Below are 20183 nucleotides of genomic sequence, written 5' to 3' on the forward strand. Positions count from 1 at the left end.
TCACAGTGGGCCAGGCATGCAAATAACTGAGGTGGCCTTCAGTAGATGATTGGATAAAGATGCGGTGCATATATCCAATGAGATGCTACTCAGCCCCAAGAAAAGATGAGACACTGCCATTTGTAGCAACATGGATAGACCTTGAGAATATCCGGCTGAGCACAATAAGACAGACAGGAAGAGCTAAGGAACCATGTGATTTCACCATACATGGGACAGAAAACGAAAACTCATAGACACTGACTACGGTATGGTGGTTACCAGAGGGCTGTGGTTTGCATAAGTGGTGATGGAAGATGATTTGATTTTGGGTGTTTGGCACACAATGCAATACACAGATGATGTATACTTGAGACCTATATAGCTTTATTAACTACTCTCACTCCAGTAAACCTCATTTAAGAATTTAGGTGATATAGATTGGCCAAAGTCAAGAGAATAGGTTGAACTGTAGCCTGATGTAGAAGGGAGAATTCCGGGTTGAGTATTTAGGACTGTACGTGGAAGGTTAGTCATATCACCTTGTAAGTAGTGGCAGTTCAGTGCTGCTGGTATTTGAGCAAATGAATTTCAGGTAAACTCCCGAGTCTGAAACGGCCTTTTCAAGTGGCTCCGGAATGTGGGGCATCTTTCCTCAAGGAATCTGAATGTGTCTTCAAGATCTAAAGTGACTGTCTAAACTAAGGCACCGAAGCCCTTCACTTGGTGTAATGCTGTTTGTTATCTTTTACCTCCTGAGTTTTTGCAATAACTACAGAGTGGGGCAGAAGTAACGCCTGCTTGAGTGTGGTCGGTAGGGTAATGATATGGGTGTAATAATTTCTAGTTTCAATTTGAGCATTTCATCTAAAATGTCATATGGTATGCTTGAGTGTGATATTGTTCTGTTACAGAATCCCATGCTTATGATTTTACAATAAAAGAGTTTGTAACAAAACAGGGGCCTTATTTGTGCCATACCCTGTATTTTTATTTTCCAAAGGAGTGGAGAGTGTATATAGTAAATGCAGCCCAGTGGTCCAGGAAAGACACTCAGACATTTAACCCTGAAATCTGAATTTGAGACAGTCTTTTGGAAATATGCTGAAGTGTTTCCAAAATATCATGAAACAAATTGCTGTTGAAATGACCTTCCCTGTGAGCGGTGTTACCAATCTATGATTTTATCTGGAAAGGTTTCTTTCTCTTTAATCTTTTTTTAACTTTACCACTGATAAAAAGAAATTCCTGAAATGTCATTCTTACCCTCAAACCGGTCAATATGGTGATGAATCAAAACTCTCAAAAAACTTACATGAGACATGTAGACACTTAAATGTAGGGTGATACCCCCTGTTTAACTTGCCAGCACTTCTCATAGGTGTTTACAGGTATGTTTAGCCTACCTATCGGTCAGATGCTAGGCATGGCTTGGGACCAGTCTGCATAATAAGCTACTTCAATCATTTTTAATTGCATGAAAATAACAGAAATAAGCATAACGTCTATTTTAGAGTGGAGGCGCAAGGTTACATAACTTTGCCAAGGACAAACAGATCATTGAACCAGCGGTTCAGCCTCCAGGGTCCACGCCCTGGACCTTGTATTGTACACACTGCACACTTCTCTTCGAGAAACAGTCCCTTAACCTTATGGAGAATAATTGGAGGAAACTGCATCAAGGGTTGGCAGCCATGATTCTGAAGTCCCTAATTACATCAGCTCTCACCTGCTAAAAACCTGTTCATTGATTTCCATCAAATAGAACAAAATGGATAAAGACTCCAATGAAAAATGTGTTGTAGGTTACTTTATGTTTCCTTCAAAAAATAGGTCAATTATTTTTGAACGGATCGTGAGGCATTTTGGTGGGTGATACCTACCAAGTAAATTGGAAGATGCTTAAAAATAAGGGGAAGGCTATTTGAGGGACCTCATGTAAGCGGAAGCAGCCAGTATTTGTTCTTCCGTGACTGGCTTATTTTGCTGAGCATGGCGTCCTCACGGTTCATCCACATTCTCACATATTGCAGTATTTCCTTCTTTTCTGACGCTGAATGATATTCCCTTACAGATCCGTTGTAGTCTTCAAATGCATTCATCCATCAGTGGGCATTTGTGTTCTTACCACATGTCAGTTCTTGTGATTGGCCCCTCCGTGACCATGTGAGTGCTGATAGCTCTCTGAGATTCTTAATTCTCTTGGATAAAAATTTAGTTACGTGAAGTGAATAGGTTCTAGAGATCTACTTTCCAACACTGTGCATGTAGAAAACCGTACAATTAAAATTTCAGTAAGAGGATAGATCTCATGCTACCCAATAAAATAAATTAATGGAAGTCAACACAAACAAAGTCATCGGGAAGCGCTGGGGAGAATGTGAGGATATTGACAACAGAATCAGGGCAAAGTTCCCAGAAGAAGGTTTTTCTTCAAGACTTGGGGAGAAGACTCAGTCAAGTGTTCTCATTCTCTGTGTTTGAAGGTGCATCCAGGCTTGGCCTTCCTAGGATCTGAGGATTTAATATCTACTTGTGTTTTGCCGGAACATTTAAAACCTGCAGCAAGAGTAGGAGGGGAGAACTATTGCTCTCCTTTCTTTTGTGAGGAAAGCGAGATGGGCAGATGTTAAGTAACTTGACCCATTTGATTGCTGCGAAGAAAGCCTCGAGCCAGCGTACGGGGCCCAGCAGCCTGACCCCAGACGTCTCCTTGTGCATCTCTGTGCTGGGTTTGCCTCCCAGCCAATATGGGAGCTGTGAGCTTGCTCGGGGTGTACAGAATGAGGCCTCGCAGAATGTGTGGGCAGAAAAGAAATCAAGTATTTCACCTGAAAAAGATGAAGGCTCACGGACTGGAGCAGCCTAAATTCTTCACCAACTGGATCATATGAGTAAAAGCACAGAAGAATAAAAAGGCTAATAATGTTATTGACTTTTCTGAAATTTTGTTTTTAGATTGATGATAACCTCTTAGGAAATCCATATTCAATATATATATATATATATATATATATATATGTATATACTGTATATATACATATATTAAAAGAATATATATTAAAAGTATATATATATATAAAATTTTCTTCTATGTTAAAGAGGTCCAGCAGAGGGAGCTTTTAACCATGAAGTTTTATTCCATTAAGAAATGAATCAAAGTGTGATGAAAAGTGGAACAATCCTAAATATGATATTTATACAAAACCGTAAACATCCCATAGAATAAGGGAAGATTTTTGTTTCTGGCAAGTTACTTTAGAAACCCATCACAAGACATTTTTGACCGCCCATATATATTCATTGCTCTGTAGCCTCTTATGAGCCACAGGAGAACTACAGAAATGGTCACCTACCTACACATGCCGGCTTACATCTCATTGGAGAGTTTTTAGTATATAAGAAACAGAGCGTGTTAATACATTTAAAAAATCCTCTTCTGGAGACATGCTTGGGGGGGGGGGAGGGAAGGAGACAGAGGGGGAGAGAAACATTAGTTGTCTCTCACTTTTGCCCCGACCACAACTGAACCCACAACCCAGGCATTTGCCCTGACTGGGAATCGAACTGATGACCTTTCAGTTTATGGGACATCCCTCCAACCAACTGAGAGCCACATCGGCCAAGGCAGGGTTGATACATTTCAACAGGTGATAGAATATTATCAATACATGTGATAATAAGCAAGTGAGAGAAAGACCAGAGCATAAGGAGCATTTGCAGGTCCTAACAGGACAAGGGGTACAGATCCACCTTGAGGAAGCTGAAGCCTGTTTTCAATGGAGAAAGTACTGTGGGCGAAAATCTCCAATGGTGGGAGGAACATGGAGGAAGAGGAATCACGCAGGAAGAACCAAAGCACACGCTTAACCCGGGAGACTTAGGAAACGAACTTGGAAGTCAGGTCAGACTGTGAGCGCTGCCCAGGAGTAGAAAGTGATCATTGGGCTGTAGAAAACAAGAGCACACCCAGTAACAGGGTGGCAACGGGCCCGGGGCGGGTACAGGTGTGCAAAGGACGGTTGGGGCAGATTAGGAAGTAGACGATGTCACGGGAGCAGAAACCCAACAAGAGGCCTCAGCAGTAATCCAGGCAGCGAGTGATTGATTTAGCAAGATGGCGTTGCCCTGGTCTGCAAACCATGCAGTGGACTCTCCGTAGTGAACAGTTCTTACAGAGGGTAGTGACAATAATGGCAATGATAGTTATGTGCTTTCACTCTCTCACTCCTCCTCTTAGACTGCGTCCAAAAAATAAATAAATAAGTGGCCTTGGCAGTTGTCCAGGGAGCCAGTCCTTGGGGGTGTCGTCCATCTGCCTTCACTTCCCCGGTTGACCAGCTGCTTAGTTTGCAGTCCTTTATCCCTCTTATTTATTACTCCAGGATATAAATAAATAATATTTATCTCTGTGAAGCAGCAGCCAGATACAGTGAGGGTGGATGTCTTGCCGTAAGTCCCCATCAGACTTAAATTGTCTCCTTGAAGACATTTCCACAGTCCACTCCAGAGGACTGGCCATCCACACATTCATGCTTCACCTTCCTGACTCATGGAGGAACAGCTAGGATCAAGCAAATTGTAAGGATCATAGAGATGACTTATGGGGAACGGTGAGGGGAAAAAGATAATAATTTTGGGCCTCTGTTGCCAAATCTAAGGGTAATAAAAGCCATTGTACAGTTTTAAGTCGGAGTGATACTGGCAAGTAGACAGTTCAGAAATATCCCTGTGGGGTTGCCGGTAGGACACACCCGCCAGACGAAGGTGTCACAGCAGACAGAGAAATCAAAAGGGTGCAGGTGCAGTGTTGTACTTGTGAATTGATCTCAGTGGGAAGAAGGGTAATATCGATCAGGAGAGAACAGTAAAAATCAGTGATTTACTAGGTGCGACACGCGGAGGAAAGGTAAACAAAGGTGGCCGATACATGCCATGTGCACACCTGGTGCCTAGTGAAGATACTCGGGGACAGAAGTGCCACCGAGCCGAAAATAGCGGGATGGTTTCAGGCACATAGACACACAGTACCTGCATCGTTAACGCCCTCATAAAGCAATGGTCAAGATCCCTGAGAGGAGACTAACATTCTGAAGGCCGAACAGCTTTCATCCTTTTCAAACACAAAAGCCATCAGAAATGAAGTAATATTTCTACTTGTCAGGAAATTAGGTGGCCGAACATTGGGAAGCTTTGGTCCTTTCTATACCTGCATTGAAACCCTTGAGGTCTTTCATGTCACTGATTTGTGGGGTTTTTTTTTTTCTCTTTGTGATCTGAAGTCCAGAATTAACTGTGGTACATCAGTCAATATGCTATCAACTCTGACATAGATGGTGGAATTGATTAGCAATAAGCAGTGCTTGTGAGTCAGAATTAAAATGTCCCCTTTCTTATTATTATGGGGAGCACAAATCAGAGCCCCAAAGAGATACAGATATGCATTATATCACCAGGGACTTGGCAAGAAGGCTTGTTTGTCTCCTTAGCAGTTGAACCACCCGTGAATCTAATTGGCAGATGCCTTTTATCCTGAACTTGACACCATGGCCTTATTTGTCATGGGTATTTGTCATCCCCGGAAATGATTTATAAGTACATCTTATTGTACCCCGACAATCAGACAAATTATACACATGTGTTTTTGTATTCCGCTTTTTAAAAAGTCACCAATTTGGGAAGCTTCATTGAAATCCATAGTTTGCGCTGCATCCTGCCTGGACAGTGGCATGCCATTTCAACATGTGTCTTAGGGATTTGGTCCGAAATCAGAGCATGCATGGTGCAAGCCCCTGGCTCAAATTGCATGAATAAAATTGGAATGTGGCAACACATGGCCTTCAATTAGCAGCACTAATGAATGACACTCAGACGGTAGAGCAGATTTTTTAAGTACCAGGACATGGGAGCAGTAGCCAGAAGCAAGGCAAACCCCATGTCATGACGTGAGCACAGTCTGAGAGACATCACTTCTGCCTTAACTCGTGGGATTACTTGTATGTGCTCTTTGCTGAAATTTGCAAGAATCCAAAATTCGAGGCAAAGTCTTCTTTGAGTTAGTAGTTCCATTGTAGTTAGCAGTCTTGAAAATCTATTCAATTTTAAATACCGTTTTAACAAGAACCTTGACACCCTGGTTGCGTGTCACGTGATTACATTTAAATTGTATATAAATTGACTGTGATCAAGGAAGTAAACCTTATTTAAAAGGGGTACTATCATTTCATGCTGATTCTTCTCTCAGTATTTCAAATCCTTTTGCCATTTAATTAGCAAGTATTTAGCAAGTAGCTGCTATGTACTTAGCATCGTGCTAGAGGTTTTGTGGCGCGAACCTTTCAAGGAGCACATTGCTTTTGTCTGAACATAGAGTTGTTAGGACCAAACCCTTCAGATGCCTCCTGGTGTGTTTTGAGTCGTTTATCAAGACGTCCCATGTTGTAATGCCCCTCCGTCTTGCACAAATCCAGTGGGACCCATGGCTTTTTTCAAAGTTTCCATGGGGCGAATGTGTTTCTCAGGAGCCCAGTTCTGTGACTGAACACAGTGTGAGAGTCTTAGATGCAGAGAACAGACTGACAGCTGTCAGAAGGGAGAGAGGTTGGGGGATGGGGTGAAAAGATGAAGTAGTTAAGGAAAATAAATAAATAAATAGACAAAAAACTCACAGACACAGACAACAGTGTGGTTATTATCGGAGGGGAAGTGGGGGTGGGAGGAGGTAGTTGGGAAGGTGAATGGTGGTGGAAGGGGACTTGACTTTGCATGGTAAACACAATGCAATGTACAGATGATGTATTATAGAATTGTACACCTGAAACTTATATGATTTCACTAACTAATGTCACCCCAATAAATCCAATAAAAAAGAAAAATATTCTCCTGAAGAACATACAGCTTAATAGTCTTAATGGTCACTCTTGACATTTGGAATCGAGGGTTGGGAACAAGAGGAGGAATTTGTCCTCTGTAGGTAGACTTTTTGCAATCTGTAAAGCCAACAAGTTTGATGTGTATTTTTGTTGTTGTTTTTTCTAATAACCAAGTTGTGAGTACGCAACACCCTATTCCAATTCATTTTCTATTAGAACAAATTTGGAATTTCAAGGTTGCTTGCTTTATGGCATGGTAGGTCAAAGTAACTGAGAATCATTGTTCGTTTGAATAGCCCTGGTCAGTGTGGCTCAGTTGGTTGGAGCACCCTCCTGTAACGGAAGGGCTGCAGGTTGGATTCCCCATAAGGGTACATCCCTAGGTTTTGGGTTCAGTCCCTGGTAGGCAGGTATGATTCCTGGTCCAGGTGTGTCCGCAAGACAACCAATCAGTGCTTGTCTCTCACATCGATGTCTCTTTCTCTCTCACTGTCTGTCTCTCTCCCTCCCCTCATCTCTCCCTCCCTCTCTCTCCCTTCCCCTCTCCCCCTGAAAGCAATGAAAAAAATGTCCTCAGGTGAGGATTTAAAAAAAGAAGAGCATGGAATATTAACAATATACAGATTGTTATGTTCTTAGAAAAGAATTACTAAATTGTATACCCCAAAACAGTATTGAGGATTAAATGATTCCAGAATTTCCACCATAGTTAGAAACATGTTCAGTGCTTGGTACCCAGTGTTAGTTCTTGCATGTCAGGCATTCTTCCAGGAGCTTTTAATGCGTCTCATTTTACCCTCACCATAACTCTGTAAGGCTAGTTTTATATTTTCCAGAAGAAAAAAAAACAACAGGCAGTGGAGAGGTGGGTGACCTGCCCAGGGCCACAAGTCAGTCAGCAACTGAACCACAATTTCCACAAAGGCTGTACAAAATAGACAGTTAAACTCTAAGTCTACCGAGAGCAGCATCTACCATTGATGAATAAGATTCCCCAGCATACGAGAGGAGAAACCAGAGCATCTGTGCCCCATGCACTTTGCTAGCCACCAAATAGAAGAAGATGACTAGGTCTTATCAGAAATTCATTAATCAAACAGATGTGGCTTCAATAGTTATGAAATCTCTTCATTAAGCAAGGGCAGTAAGGCATTACAATATCTTCTCCAGCCTTTTGGCTATGATCAAGTGTAGACTGTCTTCTCATTAGGGTAATGGGCTTCTATAAAACAGCATTCCATCATGCTCTGTAAGGGAGCGGACTGGAACTTTTGTTAACGATAATCATTTAGTGATTCATTTTATCTTTTTCAGATCTTGTATTTAATTCATTATCCTGCAGGGTTAATTCTTCATGCATTCAGGGTTTGATCTTGACAAAACGCATTGGTCATGAAAGTTAACTTTGTAAAAGAAATTGGAGTTTAACTTCATGTTGGGAGTGCATAGTGAGTAGAAATGAGAAGAGTGTTTTGTTTCAGTTTGCTAGGCGGGAGAACTACTCGTTAAAGCATGGTTTATGTACTTTAAGTTGTTGAGGAATTGTTGTGTATATTATTTTTCCAATGATATTTATGACAAATAAGATCCGGAGAAAATGAGAACTATCTGAGTTATATATATGCAGCAATAATTCAATCTAGTACTAAGTTCACCTCTTAAATACTCTGCTTTCTCTTCAGATCATATAAATCTTTTGCCTTTCACTAAGTTCACCTCTTACTATTACATGATTATTGCTCTAAAGCTATATAAAAGTCATTATAAGAATAATAGATCCATCAAAAATTGTAAAATATAGAAATGAGTCCTCTCTTTGAATTTTTGCACATAAGCTCACCAACAAATGTTAATATTAATAACTGTGCATTTTCTATGAAAATATTTACTTTATAAAAGTTTACCTACTGGTAATTATAGTTCACTCACTGTCTCCTGATTGTTTCCACTTATAATGATATGAAAGCCTTTCCACTCGTATGCTTTATAATCAGAATTTTAGTGGCTCTAATATTTCACTGAGAAAACAAAAATGACATAATTTAGCTCTATGCTAAATTGATACTTGTATCATTGAATATACTTTTGCTATTAAAAATAATCTGGCAACAAAAGGGATTAAAATGAAAGAGAGAATCCTAGAAGCAGCAAGAGCTAAGGGGACAATCACCTACAAAGGAGTCCCCATCAGACTGTCAGCAGATTTCTCAAAAGAGACCTTACAGGCAAGAAGGGGCTGGAAAGACGTATTCCAAGTCAAGAAGTACAACCAAGATTGCTCTATCCAGCAAAGCTTTCATTTAAAATGGAAGGACAGTTAAAGTGCTTCTCAGATAAGATCAAATTCAAGGAGTTCATCATCACCAAGCCCTTATTATGTGAAATGTTAAAGGGACTTACCTAAGAAAAAGAAGATAAAAAAAGATGAACAGGGAAAGGACAGCAAACTCACTGTTATTAACAACCACACCTAAAACAAAAGCAAACTAAGAGGACAGCTAGATCAGGAGTGAACCATAGGAATGAAGATCAGTGGAGGGTTAGCAACAGGGGAGTGGGAGGAGGAGAAGGGGGGAGAAGGTACAGAAAATAAGTAGCATAGATGGTAGGTAGAAAATAGATAGGGGGAGGGCAAGAATAGTAGGGGAAATATAGAATCTAAAGAACTTGAGACACGTGTTCATGAACTAAAGGGAGGGAATGGTAGAGGAGGGGTGTGCAGGGTGGAGGAGAACGGAGAGGGGGAAATAGAACAAATGTCATGGCATAATCAATAAAATAAAATAAAGGGTTTATATGATCTTCCTCCTCTTCCCCCATATTTAGGGTTATTTCTGTAGAAAATAATCCCCAGAAGTGGATCTATTGACTCAAAGAGGATGAATATGCCTGAAGCTCTTAGGTGACAGTCCCTGAATGCTTAGAGGACATGGATGACCCATGGCTGCTCTTGGCACCTGGCATAGTACCTGGTGTCCTCATTGCTTAGGCCTTAAAGGTGTCACAACTTCTGATAGAATATTTATACATGGCTAATTGAGCTGCATGCCTGCCTATAATAATCCTTTGTACTCGAATATATTTTCACACTTTTCAGTGAACTTTTAGAGATATGATCTGATTAGAAACCTACACTGTACTTTCCAGGGGCACAAGGAGGGTAGTTTTTCTCTCTTCAGAGGAAAGGGTGTGAGCCCAGGAAAGGTTAAGTACTCTAGGTAGACGTTAGTCTCTTACTAGGACCAGGGGAAGTTTTATAACACCCTGTCTCTGACTGTAGGTGCTTCTCTTAGAAAACATCTGAAATAGGTCATCTTTCTCATTTCCCTTCCATCAATAAGCGCTTTTATTCTTTGGGGGAAACACATACTTATGGGAAGTATTTTTGTCTTTTTGAATAATGCAAAAGAGCATGTCACCCCTCATTCACCACCATACAATTTTCCAAATGCTTAATACAAAAATGATATTAACATATTTTAAGGATATTTAAAAACAGAAATGAAAGGTAGAAGTCAAAATAATCTATTGAACTTTTTGTTATTATTAGTTTAGGGAATTTTTCATTTAAAACTTTTCTTAAAAAGTGAACTATGTAGGACCTGTTCTAAAAATGATGCCCACGCATGTAAATTCTCAGGAATTTACCCAGGGAAGTATTTCCATAATGGTTGAAGATAATTATGGATGATTTCCTAGCTTTATAAAGGTAAAGAAATGACTTAACTTGGATGGAACTGGGTTTTTTCCAACTCTAAAAATGTTTGATCGCATCTATCCAATATAAATGAGCATTAAACAATATGGTGGGTTCATCTACGTGCCCAAGAGCTTGATGAGTACAACATACAACACACAGCACATGTTCATTTTCTTCCTTCCCTCCTGTATGCTTCCTTTTTCTTTCTTTTCTCAATAAGGAAGCTAACGTCGTGATTTCCGAGGTGACATTACTGCCCAGAGAATGGTGTGGCATGTTCGAGTCTGTCCGGCTTCAGGGATTGTTGCTGGGCTTTCAAACCCAACTTTGTTTGCCTCAAACCTTCACTATTTCCACTAAAAGACAATTAAAAGGATGGAGATAGGGAAAGTTTGACATCTACTAATTATAAATATACTACGGCATATTTTTTATCTATCCATATCGCCATTTACCTGTCACCAGTGGACTGCAAAAATCGCTAGAGATTTTAACTCCGTGGAATAAAAATGTGCAATATAAGGGAAACATTTTAATGGAAATGTATTCCACCATGAGTTCTTGTTTAAAAAGCAACGTTTTTCATCAAATGGAGATGAAACATGTATCTGTCAGGAAGGCTGGAGAATTTCTACTCCAGGTCGGAAGTGGGCTAGATGATCACTAAGATATAGAGTTTGTGACTTAGTTGCTTTTCAAATGCATCTGTCTCTGGCTTGTAGTCTTTGTAAAATACGTACCACAAGCCTGCAATTTGGCCATTTGCCTACAAACCACCTGCAGTTTCTTCAAAGTCAATGAATCTCCTGTAACTTGTAAGATGTTCTCTTTCAAAGATAACATGTAGCGAGGACATAGAATATGTCAGGGACTGCAAAAGAGTTCTCTTTCTCTCTCTCTCTCTCTCTCTCTCTCTCTCTCTCTCTCTCTATATATATATATATATATATATATATATATATATATATAATATGTTATATATCATATATAGTTTATGTAGTATTTATAAAGCATATTTATGTATTATATATGCATATATATGCACACATAGTTATGTGTTTATGTATATATTCATTAAGCCTAACAACAATTTGCTAAAGTAGATGCTTTTATTACCTGCACTTTCCTGATGAGTGTGAAGGTGTACAGTTAGCAAGGGGCAAAGCTGGGACTCACTCTCTCGTACGATTGATACAGGAGCTTTCGTTCTGAACAATTAATTACTTTGTGATCGTTTACACTTGTGCATGGGTTTTGCTCTTCCATCACCAGATTCAGTGATATTCAGCATCTTCTATAATGCAGACCAAGCAAAACCAAAGCCAGCTGCACCAGAAAGCAAACGGTGGTTCCCCGTGATACCAACCGTTACAACATTTTTGTCTCCAGGACAGACATCAGCTAAAATTGATCCCAAAAGATATGATTCAGGCCAGAATAAAGGAAGCTGCAGAGATGGGATTGAGTAATAGATTGAAAGCAGATGCTACAGTAGCAAAACATTTTTGAACTTGGTAAATATTTAGGTGTAGAAAACGGACTTTAGGAAGAGGTTATGGTGTTGCTCCCGCACCATTGGTGGGCTGCATCTATGTGTCATCTCCTGTCACGGATGCAAAGGCCTGGGGGTGAGAATTATCCCTGTCACTTACTACTCACCCTGTGTTTCAGTTGGACCGGTTCTTCGACATGTTCGCCAGGACAGATAGTAATCTGCTTGAGGGGTGGCCGTGATGAGAGATGCTGTTGCTGCCGCTTGAAGCTGAGCCATGGGTTTCCTCTCCCCATTTCCCAACTCCATTCCCAGGTCTGTGAGGTCCTGGAACTTGCCAAGGGCCCTTCTCTTCCTCTGTTAATACTGAGCTTTATCCTGCAGCCCAGGGCAGAAGATTGCTCTGAAAGATCCAATCCTGGCCCAAGAAGCGCCAGTTCTATCAGTGTGAGTTCACATCTGGCCCCGCCTTGTGGTTCCTCTGCTCTTTATTCCTCGGTCTTCAGGCACGTTCTGGTCTTGAAGGTTATTAGGGTATCTGCTCCCCTTTCATTTCCGTCCTCCTGACTTTGCTCCCTTCAAATCAGAGACAAAATTTTCTGGGTGTCCTGACATTCTCTTCTCTCTGCCCTTGCATTCTCAGCAGCTCAACTCACAATTATTTCTTGTAATTCTATGACATGGTGGCTCCACTCTTCCCCCCCCCAACCTCTAGCCCAAAGAGACAGCAGCCTCAATTCCTCAGTCTGGTCCTTGCTGTTAGCCAGGCTCGATAACCGCCTGACCCATCCTTGAAGAAGGATCCCACACCATGCACACCAGAGGTGACAACCTCACAAGCAGCTTGTCATCGCCCAGCCGACAATATTCAGTGACTTTTTTCCCACCAACTATAAAACGCCACAGTCTTTATAATGACCTCAGTCACGTCTTGTTGAAGTGAAGCTTTATTATTTTTTTTCTGCTGAGCACAGCAGGTAGCATAGACAAACACTTGTATGGTCGGTTCTTGTGTTTTTCCCGTTATATTAGGAGACTCACTTAACTGTATAGCTCATCACGTGTATTACTTGAGACATTAAGAAACATGAGCTTTGTTACGCTTTTCAGGAAAAGCTAAGTATCAATACAGTGGTGGTCAATGGCTTAGTCCAGCTTCCTGAGCTGTGAGAACAGAGCTGGTGGAAATAAAACAGGATCCATTAATTAAATACTTTTCCTTGTCTACTCCATTTTATTTTTGAAAGAACATGCTTTCTAAGGCACAGGTCAAAGAGAGAACAATTGAACATTTATATCTGTTTTCTTGGAAATTAATCCAAAAATATTTTATAAAAATAAATGGTATCTTGTTATTGCGATACTGTCTCGGGTATGTATTAATAGTGTAGGAAAAATTAATTTTGTTTCCCAGATCTCTTAATAATTAAAATACATTTAAAAAATTACGTCCAGGGAAGTCTCCTTACATGCCACCTGTTTTATCAGTCTTTTAAAAATGCCACAGACAGGGATGGCGGGGGGGGGGGGGGATTGAGTCTGGGGGTGGGGAAGGCAGGGCTGGGGAAAGCAAGGGGGCAAGGTTGGGACAACTGCAACAGAACAACAAGAAAAAAACTGACGCAGAAAAAACAAAAATAAAAAACCCGTTAATGATCTTTTATATTGTTGTAAATTTTTAATTCCATCAAGTTGAAAACACGATAAAAATCACCAGTGTCTGCATGCACCGGTGGGTTTTCCAGTCTGACCTGCTTCTATGGCACTTTCTAGAATTGAAGCACCTGTCTGTAAGTTCATGCGCCAGAGAGCACTGACATGGGAAGTTGATAAGAGAAGAATTATGCACAGAAACATCGGAATGACGTGACACTCTACCCTCAACGGTACGCAGTTTAGAGCTTCCCAAAAAGTCAGAACACATAGACCATGTTGAATTACATTTTTCACAAATTATACATTGCTTTAGTAATAAGCAAGAGATACAAATTCTTGCCTATGTATACATTGCAAGAGATGTACAAGTAGAAATCAGTCTCCCTTTGAAGGATCCTGGAAAGCATCATCTTGATACTCAAACCAATTTCATCCACGTTCAATATCAAAGGCCTTCATCTCGGAGAATATTTATGGCCAGCTCTCCTGAACTTGCCTCAGCCATCAATTTCTGAGCTGGTTGTACTTAAGATGTACCTGTAACACCAAGAGGTTTGGAAAGGGCTGGCTAGGGGAATGGGCAAGGTTCCGTTATAGCCACGTGTCTGGAACCTTTACAAAGTTCAGTCTACAAGCTGTTTAAACTGAGCTCAGCAGTTCCCTTTTGATCGTCATGTGACGCTATGCCAGCTACGCCTACATTTATTGACTCCTGACTTTCTTGTGGACAGAGAAATCAGTTACTGGCCAGCAAAGCTACTCCAAGGCAAACGAGTGGTACCCATTACATTGGCTTTCTGCTTCCAGCCAAGACCCAGACTGTATCATTCCTGAAGTTCAACGTCTTATATTTTCATGTTCTGGTTTGTTTCTCTCCTTAGCCCTCCTCCCCAATCACTGGTGAAACCTACAGTCAGAGCCTTCATTTTCAGGATCTGGTAGCACCTTCCGATTCCATTTCCCCCAGAAACATTTAACTTTGAGTAGGTATGAAATTCTCCAGGAACATGAATAAAACTCTGAGTCAAACAGAGGTGTTACTGTGTTGCATTAAGCTGGTCGTACAGCATAAGTGAGGCATTGTAAGGTAAAATATTTTCCCCTGAAAACAGTATCAGTTAAACAGGATGCATTGCAAGCAGTCCCTCATTGCAATGTTTGCTGTCCTTAGAAAACAGGAACAAAAATGCTTGCCAACTGACTATTTACACGTCGCACCCACCCCACTGCATATGTATCCAATGAGAAAAAAACTGCAGAATGTGGGTTGTGAGTATCTTTTTTTCCTCCCGAATCTAGCAGGCCACAGTAGTCATGCTGACCTTGGCCGAGACATCGCTGTGTGATGTCTCTGTTGCCATTCCCTGGAGTCAAAGGGCATCTCTGCAAGTCTCTTCAGAATTCTTGGCCAAAAAAGTGAAGCCGATGTAGGCAGGGGTTAGGAAACACAGGCAATTTATTTTGTCCCCCTCCGCAGTTTCTGATGGACAGAAATATTTTTAGGTGATCTGTTTTCTCAGAAATGCCATTTTTAGGAAACCACACATCCTCTGCTCAAAGTTATTTTCCTTTTTTTCCTCCCTCAGAATTTACTCTAATCATCTCAAGGCGGGAAATTATCCTTATCAGCCACAAAAGTGCTGCCGCTCCCATTAGATTTGCTTTCATTCCAGGAGAAAGCCTACTTCAGATCTCTCAAAGATATTCTCACCTCGATTATATCTGGATTATATACCCAATTTGGGGGCTGAAGCAAACCCCACATACAATGTCCTATGGTATTCTGGGCGGCATTCTGTAGCCACGAGACTGAACTCAGCATTCTGTGGCTTTGTGCCGGCTGGATCTGTAACTGCAGTCGGTTCTGTAAACCCCACAGGCTCTCATCCTATGAGACAGGCATAAACAGACATGTTTAACCATTCCAGGAATGTCTGTCTAGCACTGTGCTCGGGACTCTACTGGGCATGGTAAGTGAGAGCTGAATGAGACACACAGAATGTGTGTAATCCACATGAAATTATATGCTGAGCAAGGATGAGCTGTAAAGTATATTGTAAGATTATGTGTGTGTGTGTGTGTGTGTGTGTGTGTGTGTGTCCCTTTAAATCCAGGAAAAATACTTTCTACGCTGCCAATTGTACCACTGAAAAATTAATTGTTATTGGTGTACAGTGGCATTTGAAGATATTAGAAAACTCAAATCAAAAGGGAACATTGTTCCACCATGAATAGATGATGTTCATACTTCTTTGCAAACGGCTGCATCACCTCCAGGGTAACTTGTCAAGAGCATTTTGATGTTTCAAATAACAGCAACCAAGAAGTGGAACTTAGAAAAATGTATACATGTGCATATTCTTATGTTCTGAGCAGTAAGATATATGGAATGTCGAGTGATGAGCTGATAGCAAACGCATAATTCAAACCTTTCCAGGTGAACTTGCTACAAAGAGTCAGAAATTGTATCAAGGAAATGCGATGGTGCGCAGAGTCTGAAACCCGATTTATTAGTCAAAGAACACAGTGCTCTTTAGAGGGGGCTCTCACAGACATTCCCTGCGGGGTCCCCAGTGTAGATACACCGTTGTGGTCCCATGGTGGATGTTTATTTCCCTCTTGGTGGTGCATTTAAAAAATAGAATATACTTAGCAAAGATGAAACATGATGATAAGTATGAATGGCGAGAGGGTGACTAGCTGGAGGGATGCTCTAAACTTCATGGGTGGATCTGAATTTTTTTTTCAAACTAGTCACCAATTTGAAATTCTGGAATTGAAGTGGCTTTTCTATTTAAAAAAAAAAAGAATAGGTAAGAGAAATTTTGTGATCTACTCTATGGTTACCATGAATCCATGCCAAAAATAATAAAAATATTTTTAATTACATAAGAAAAGAAGTAATTGTATATTTTGGAATTCCTAGTAATGGCTCATGGTTTAAGATGAACTAATCTTAAGAAATCTGAAAAACATCAAATACTTAACTCTAGTTTTGTTTATTAAGTTATATTAGTATAAGAAATGAATGTGTGTATATGACTTACAGTTTTAAAATTTATTCTTTTGTATCATTTCATGGAACTCTCCATTAGCATAGTGATATGCTTGGTGATACTATCTTTTAGGCACAATGAGTCGTCCTGCTCCTGTGTACTCATATACCACTTTTGGGAGCCCTGTATCTCTCTGTTAACAGCACTTACATGGCTGGTGTCTGGCACATAAGAACGGGTAGTATGTGCCCATGTTACACTCTGTCTGGACCCCAAAATCTCATCCAGCAAGAGGTAGTTATTATCTGTAGCCATCTCCCTATTCCCAAGCGCCACCTGTAAATATAAGCCACCTGTATGTGCAGTTAATAATGCTTTCTATGAGTTCATTACTATTTTGCCAGAGGTAAACTGAGGTTATAAGATGTTAAGGGATGCATCCAAATGTACTAATGTCAAGGAGACCAGAATGCAAGTTGAGGCTTCCTGTTCTGAATCTCAAGTTCATGTGTTTATCCTCCACATTTCCCTGTTCTTTGTATACTTGAATTATAGGACTGTCATGTGAAGAATATTATAATAAAGAATATGTAAGTATCCTTAAATAGGACTAAACATTAGTTGTCTATTTGTTTATGTAACAAAATTTCATAATATTTATAAAGCGTATGTTTAGTACTGTTTTTATTTTTAATGGTTGTATTGTTGTTCAAGTACAGTTGTCTGCATTTACCCCCCCACCACTCCCACCCAGCCATCCCCACCTCCCTCCCTTGATTCCACCCCCTCTTGGTTCGTCCATAAGTTCTTTATAGTTGTTTCTGAAAACCTTTCCCAGCTTACCTCCCATTATCCCCTCCCACTTCCCTTCTGGTTACGGTCAGATTGTTAGTTTCAATGTCTCTGGTTATATTTTGTTTGCTTGTTGTCTTGTTGATTAGGTTCCACTTAAAGGTGAGATCATATAGAGTTTGTCTTTCACCGCCTGGCTTATTTCACTCAGCACAATGCTCTCCAGATCCATCCACAGTGTCACAAAGGGCAGGAGCTCCTTCTTTCTTTCTGCTGTGTAGAATTCCACTGTGTGAATGTACCATAGTTTTTTATCTGTTCATTTACACATGGGCACCTAGGTTGCTTCCAGCACTTGGCTATCGTTAATTGTGCTCCTATGCACATTGTACTATTTTTTAAAATATTCACTTTGCTAGACTGTTTCCTAAGTATAGATCCCAGGCCTTAGCTTCTGGTTATTTGTGATCCACCCCACTGTGCATGGACTCGCCACTTTAGGACATGATTGAATAACATAATCATCAAGCAAGATTCCTCTCAGGGCTGTGCAATGAAAAGTTCCTCAATGCGAACCTTTGAGCCAGTAAGTCAGAGACCTCTGAATGTGTATTTCTCATGAAAATGAACAATGGTGATGACGGAACAAGATGATGAGCCACATTTGCTAAGAAGGTAGGGGCACATGAATGTCAAGTTCTTGAAACCCTGTGGATGTTCAGATGAGCAGAGCTGGCCGCAGCATCATCCCGGGGCTTTAGTGATGTAGAAAGGGAGTATCGTTACCTGTTACGTACGGTGATTCATCTAACTCCTAACGAGTACAGTCAGCCTGGCTCAAAAGGGGCAAAGCTGCAACATACTTGTCTTTCTGTCCTTTGTGATCAGTCCATGCCAGCATTGAGAGATCTGTTTTGTCATTTACTGGAAATATGTTAAATTTCTTTATACAAGCAAGATGTGATGAACTGAGCACCTTTTTCTTGGTAAGGGATGGGCTAGCTTCAGAACATTGTGTAATCTCGCAGCACCTTATGACGTGAAATTTGGGGACACCAGCCGTACAACGGAGTTGGAGGATTCGATGCCCCATAGTCCCGCTTTCCAGATGGGAAACTGGGACTCATCACCAATGTGTGACTGTCTCATGAGAGGTGGCGACTGAACCGAAATTAGCACCTGGTTTCTCTGAATCTGGCTCGGAGGCCGGCTCTGTAAACACACAGGTGCGTTAGGACAAATGATGGTTTCTCTAGGGCTGCAGACATGGCTCCATCAGGACGGGCATGAATATATACGTCTCATTTCTGTCTCGCTGCTATGGCTCCATTTCTCATTTCAAAGTGTAAAACCAACAACTTCCTCATCTCTTGGTAGTTGTGCACACGTCAGCAACACAGAATTCTGCCGTTTGGGGTGTCTCGTTTCCTAGTTATTTCCGATTACACTGTTTTCTCAAGATGCATTTTCTCCTCCCATCTGGAATTCATTCTCTGGGTATCTCCCTCTCCAAGGAAGCTTAAAAAACCAAACGCTGTTTATTTTTGTAGCTTTCCCTGTACTTTTACTCTATAATTTTTCTGTTCAGAAATATTTCATTGTCCCCAGTTCCCTTTGGTGGGAGATGGGAAATGATCGGCTTCATGTCCATGGCTCTACACACTACTTACTTTTGGGTCCTTTTTCTTCCCACTTCCCAAGGAGCGCCTGTGCGTGAATCAAGCACACTTTTGGTAACCTCTAATTAGTCTTATTTCTGTGTCTTTGCTTGCTCGTGGTTTCTCTTTCTTCCTTTCTGTGGAAGCGGGGAGGTCTCCTGTTAGCTATGAACATTTCCTGGCATTGTCGGCCTTTCCTTGTGTCCCTTGGCTGTGGAAAGAACCACAAAGAAGGAGGAAGGTCTCCAGGGTCGGTCCTCAGCTGCCTGACTGACGTTTTGATTTCCAGGGTTCTAGTCATTATTTGATTGCCGCTAGCTGTCTTCTTTGTGATTCTCTCTCTTCTTGACCTGAATTTTTCTGGTCTGGACTCTCTTCTGTTCTTGCCTGCCTAAGGCCAGACTTAAGTTTCAGTCCTTGTCTGCTTATTTGACAAACCTCCTACTGGAGCCCCTAGCTGGTGTGGCTCAGTTGGTTGGAGCACTGTCCTATAGACAGAAAGGTCGCCGGTTTGATTCCTGGTCAGAGTGCTTGCCTAGGTTGCAGATTCTACTCCTGGTAGCGGAGGCAACTAATTGATGTTTCTCTCCTGCATGGATGTTTCTTTCCCTCCCTCTCTCCCCCTGTCTTTCCCTCTCTCTAAAATCAATTTGAGGAATTTTTTAAAAAACCATAATAACAACAACAAACCCTCCTACTGAAATAGCATTTTTCATTGCCCCTCACTTCGGGGAATGGAGGCAAAAATGATCCATCCAGTCGCCCTTTCCAAACCCTCATTCCATCAAAAACGAGCACACATCTACATGTGTGTATTGGAAAAGAGTTACTTTGTTTCTGCTTTATTTTGCTGTGGCTTTTGCCTTTTCTATAGAAGTCTTGTGGAAAAAAAAAAACACCAAAAAACACTGTTTAGAATTTGAGTGTTATCAAAGAAATCTACACCAAGGCATGAAACGTTCTTTGGAATGGGCTACACTCCTGTAAACCAGTGTAACATCTTTCATCTTTAGATTCTCTGAGTTCCCAGGACATTTC

The 20183-nt window shown here is 41.0% G+C and overlaps 1 protein-coding gene across 1 annotated transcript in view; it reads left to right on the forward strand.

The window, feature by feature from the left end:
- CNTNAP2 (contactin associated protein 2) overlaps positions 1-20183 on the forward strand; it is a 1645556-nt gene that overhangs the window by 505048 nt on the left and 1120325 nt on the right. The window lies entirely within an intron of this gene.

This window comes from Artibeus jamaicensis, unplaced genomic scaffold (genome assembly GCF_021234435.1).
Source record: "Artibeus jamaicensis isolate MK-2021 breed Jamaican fruit bat unplaced genomic scaffold, CSHL_Jam_final contig_718, whole genome shotgun sequence".
In the NCBI taxonomy this organism is placed as follows: Eukaryota; Metazoa; Chordata; class Mammalia; order Chiroptera; family Phyllostomidae; genus Artibeus; species Artibeus jamaicensis.